The sequence below is a fragment of the Humulus lupulus genome, chromosome 4 (assembly GCF_963169125.1).
Source record: "Humulus lupulus chromosome 4, drHumLupu1.1, whole genome shotgun sequence".
Lineage (NCBI taxonomy): Eukaryota > Viridiplantae > Streptophyta > Magnoliopsida > Rosales > Cannabaceae > Humulus > Humulus lupulus.
This window is the reverse complement of record NC_084796.1, coordinates 95,093,228-95,098,417: the sequence shown is the minus strand read 5'-3', so window position 1 is coordinate 95,098,417 and position 5,190 is coordinate 95,093,228. Positions and strand designations below refer to the sequence as shown.

Sequence of the window (5,190 nt, the reverse complement as noted above, 5' to 3'; positions counted from 1 at the left end):
TTTACACTGACTTGCCATTTTACGATATGATCTACTTACACATTGTAGTGTTATGTTCTTTCCAGAATATTAGCAAAGTAGATAAGATCAGATATATTTGTTACATCGGACTGGATCGATATTGGCAATAGATAGGATAAGTAAACATACCATTATTATTATCTATTCTAGTCATATCATATAGTTGACCATAAGTCAATTCAATCTCAATTCCGAGGGACTAGTATTCTAACTTTGTATTATTTGAGTTATTTGACTTGTTCATTACTAGCTTACCCTACGGACTAGCCCAACTTACATCTTGGGAACTCGGTAGTATAATTGAGGGAGAGTGTTCATCATAGATTTGAACATCTATAGCTTCTAATGAAGAAGTAAAATGATGGTTTCCTTTTCGTTTTGTTCAAGGTGCTAAATGATAGAGATCTAATTTCAGTAATTAATATTAGTTTACTGAAATATCATTTACAAGGAACTAAGTGTTTTAAGGATAAAATACAATGAGGGGGGGTAAAATGGTATTTTAGTCTCATCTCATTGTAGACAGTCTACAGATGATTGAGTGATAATTATGGTTGTAACAATGGATAATTAATAATGTATCTATATTGCTTGTAGAGCGTTCTATGAATTGAAAAGTGCAATTCTGAGTCTTTAGTGGAGTCATGAGGAATTAATAAGTTAGTAAATTTATTTGTAAAATTTATGATAACTTATTGTAGCTTGATTTCATAGGCCCATGGTTGATAACTTCATTTTAGAAAGAGTTTTTGTGGTAATCTTGAGTATTTTTATGTGTTTTGTGCAAGATTACGCGTTTGTTTGTCTTTGTTGTAGGTTGGTATGATGAATCATGAGAAAAATACAAAAAGAAGCTAAATGGTGGAAAAATGAGGCTTTTGGCAGTTATTGGACTAAACTGATATCAAAGGATGCTTCATGGACGAGTTTTTGATGGATGAACTGAAGGATCAAATCTGAGAAAATTTTAATTAAAGTAGCAACTTGACGGGAATTCAGAGATGTATTTGTTGCTAGAAAGAATTAGTGTCGTGACTTGAGTAGCTAAGTTGCGACTCAAGAGGAAAGAAAGGCTAAACTCAGGAGAACAAATAGACACGGGCCGCAACTTTCTTAAGCTAAGTCACAACGCCTATAGCCTTTATACGAGAAGAAAAAGGCCAGGAATAGACACGGGCCGCGACCCAGACAATGACAAGTCGTGGCCCACACAAGGAAAAAATCGAGATTTTATATATATTTTTTATTATAAATTTGTGTTTAAAAGTTTAATTAGGTCAGTGAGGTTAGTTTTTAATTACGTGTTTTAGAGACTAATTGTAGTTCTTACGTTTAATATTCTGCAGTTTCACATTTTTTATTTCTTCTTCAAGTTTATGAATTATTTTGTTGATTTAGTCATGTCTGATATGAACTAAACAATTTTTATCTAGGGTTTAATATAATCACTTGGATTTCTATCTAATTGAATTATCATATTCTTTTTATTTTTCTTTTCTATTCTAATCTATATAATGTGTGTTTAATGCTAGTAAATACTTGATTACTATTTGCTTATTTTAATGATTTTGATTCAAAATTCGAAAGATGAGAATTGAATATGCTATCATTATATAGACATAGGTTGTATATTGGACGAAAGTATCTGTATGACTTGTGTAGTAATTAGGTTTCCATGCTTAATGCCTTCTATATGTTTAAGTTTATCACAAAGATGTAGAAAACATGCATATAGGCTGAGATCTTATATCTTGAAAAAGAATAGGAATCGATTTATGTTAACCTGCTATTAGAATAGATTAATACAATTAGTAGAATGAAAAGTTGATGAAATTAACACCCTAGATCTTTTTCATAGTGATTTAAATCTTTTATTTAGTTGTTTTATTGTTTAGAGGTATTTTCATATTTAAAATGAAATTTAAAGGTCAAATTCTTAGTTGTCAAATAGAAAGTTAAAGAACAATTAGTGGTATTTGGAAAACCTTCTTCGTGGGAACGATACTCTACTTATTATATATTACTTGAATTGACCACATATACTTTCGTGCTAATTTTCATAGATCAAGTTTTTGGCGTCGTTGCCGAGGACTTAATTTCCAATATCACAGTTAATTGTTGTTTATTCTAATTTGGTTATTTTATTTTATTTTAGTTTAACATTTATTTGGATTATGGTTATATTGTGTTTCAGAAATTTTCGGTATATGCGACGAAATAGACAAAAGGAGATTATACCAATAGATCTGGAAATTAAAAATACGAGAAGACAGAAGCGAAAGGTGAAGAAAAAATTGGAGTTTACCATGGCTGACAATTTGGGAAACGGTGCTAATAATGATGCAGAGGTTCCATGGGAGCAAGGACCAAGAACATTGCGAGACTATGTACTTCCTACTATTACAGGAGTGCATTCATGCATCAGACCTCCAACCATTGCAACAAATAATTTTGAGATTAAGCCAACAGTTCTTCAAATGGTCCAATCAACTGTTCAGTTTGGAGGTATGCCAACGGAGGATCCCAATTTACACATAGCTAATTTTCTGGAGTTATGTGCTATGTTCAAGATGAATGGGGTGATCGATGATTCTATAAGATTAAGGTTATTCCCATTTTCACTAAGAGATAGGACGAAGAGTTGGTTGATATCCTTGTTGGCGAATTCTATCACTACATGGGAGGAGTTAGCTCAGAAGTTCCTTGCCAAGTTCTTTCCTCCAACGAAGGCTGCAAAACAAAGGGGAGAGATCAATAATTTTTATCAGATGGAAGGGGAGTCACTGTATGATTCTTAGGAGCGATTTAAGGAGTTGTTAAGGAAGTGTCCACATCATGGTATAGAAAAGTGGATGTTGGTGCGTAATTTTTACAATGGGTTGAATGGAACAACTAGAACAATTATAGATTTTGCGTTTGGAGGTGCTTTTATGAGTAAGAGTGCTAATGAGGCGTATGAGCTATTAGAAGAGACGGTGATGAATAATTATCAGTGGCCAACTGAAAGGGGACAACCAAAGAAGGTTGCTGGAATGATGGAATTGGACGCTATATGTAACGCCCCACGTCACTATGGCTGCTTTCTAGAATGACGACTGGCCCTACAAACCAACACGAGTCTTTCCAGCGTGCTTTGTCCTCACTCACACGCTTCCTGGGAAAACTTCCCAGGAGGTCACCCATCTTGAGATTACTCCAGGTCAAGCACGCTTAACTTTGGAGTTCTCAAGTGATGGGCTACCGAAAAGAAGATGCATCTTGCTGATATAGGTAGTACCCATCAATTCATTTAAGCCTTCTTGAACTGTGTAGTCCCATACCTGCACAGTCTTAGAATCATCACACACAATTGACTTTCCCCAGGCGGTGTGGGATTGCACAGCTTACCCGGACTTTCCCCTTACGGATCACTGGATTCTGATTGTCACAATCACCACCCCTTATGGGCCCGATGTCCCCGTCGGCCACACTTCCGGCTAAGTCAAGGCTCTGATACCATTTGTAATGCCCCACGTCACTATGACTGCTTTCTGGGATGACTCGTGTTTGTAACGCCCTGGTTACCCCATGACAGTTACTGTGAATGGTGAACCAGTAATTTGACCCACTATCCGAGTCCTTTGGTTAAAAACGTGCTCTAAGTGTTATTAACAGGTTAAGGTGGAAAAACAATAAAAAGGAAAGGATATATTTTATTAAATATACAACTGCTCATGAGCTTATCAAAACATTTACAAGTGATTTACAACTAAAAATGGTCACTACTGTTTCAAATTTACAAACCCGCCGACCTAAGCGGAAAAATAGGGTAAACCCCCTAGCTCCTCTGAGAACTCCTTAGCCATGGTGGTCAAGCGGCTGCATATGAACACATCACCACCTAAGCTCTCCACTCAAGGCTGGGTGAGCTTTCCTTTCCCTTTACCTGCACCACATAGCACCCATGAGCCAAGGCCCAGCAAGAAAACACAATAAAACATGATATAATATCAATAATAATCATTATAATCATTAAGGAGTATCAGTCCAAAACAGATAGGTGACAGTAGCAAAAGTCACTAAATAAGGAATAGCTCCCTTCAGCCTTGTGACGATAGGGTCACCGAGGCTTAACAGGTAAGTAAACCTTCCATTAGCTTAAACAGGATAGGTGCATGGTGATTAGTCACCAACATAACCTTCCTCATGACCATAGAGTCATAACCTTGGAACATCGTTCCCTAGCCATGTGACAAGCAGTCACCTGGGCCCTAGGCCCCGACTCTAGTAACTAGTCTTAGACTAGACAAGCGCTTATAAGTTCATCGACCTTAGGGTCGGTCCAGCATTAATGCCTTAGAGCCATTCAATGCTGATATCGATTAGATCTAATCTTCATTCGGCCCTGCGTTCAGGACGCTTATGCCCGTTCTGACCTTTAGGTCAGTATCCCTGACTAGTCAGTGCCACATACATATACACAATATTCACTAGCATATAATATGTAATCCATGTCCACATTTATCAACCAACATGCCTCAATAACAATCACGCATGTCATATACATATACAGGGTGCAGTTGTATTCTTACACTATTTTCTTACCTCAGATTCGAGCTAGAACGATTAAAAGAACAACCCTTGAGAATGATCAACATCTAGTCCTTTAGCGGTCACCTAATCATAACCAAACACGAGACATCATTAATAATAATGATCAACGTAGGTTTCCAAACCAATATCTAGCCTCTGGGACATCAATCCAAACTAATCCAAGTAGTAGGAACACTCCCGAGGCCTATAACTAAGTTCTCGGGGTCAAAACATGCAAACGGGGTGAAAACTGGACAAGGGCTGCAGCCCTAGCACCTTGGGCCACGGCCCCCACAACTTCCTGAAGCAAGGGCCATGGTGCCCTTCATCAAGGGTCGCGGCGCCCAGCAGGCACAAAGAGCCCCACCTGCTTCTTCATGTCAGGGCTGCGGCACCCCAAGAACAGGGCCGCGGCCCCCAACTCTGGGCCATTCCAAAACACGTTTTTAACACTCCAAAGCCTCCAAAATCATACCTAAACATTCCCCAATCATCAAATCAAATTCCCAAGCTTCCCAATGCTCCAAAACCCTCAAAACCCAAGGTTCGAATGAACCGAAATCTCAACAATTTACAAAATCTAATTCAAAGCTTAGA

The 5,190-nt window shown here is 37.8% G+C and overlaps 1 non-coding gene across 1 annotated transcript; it reads right to left on the bottom strand.

The window, feature by feature from the left end:
* Positions 1-2,756: 2,756 nt before the first annotated feature.
* On the bottom strand, positions 2,757-2,863 carry LOC133833702 (small nucleolar RNA R71). The gene has a single exon (XR_009893068.1). It is a non-coding gene; the product is annotated as a small nucleolar RNA R71 (small nucleolar RNA).
* Between the last annotated feature and the right edge of the window lie 2,327 nt (positions 2,864-5,190).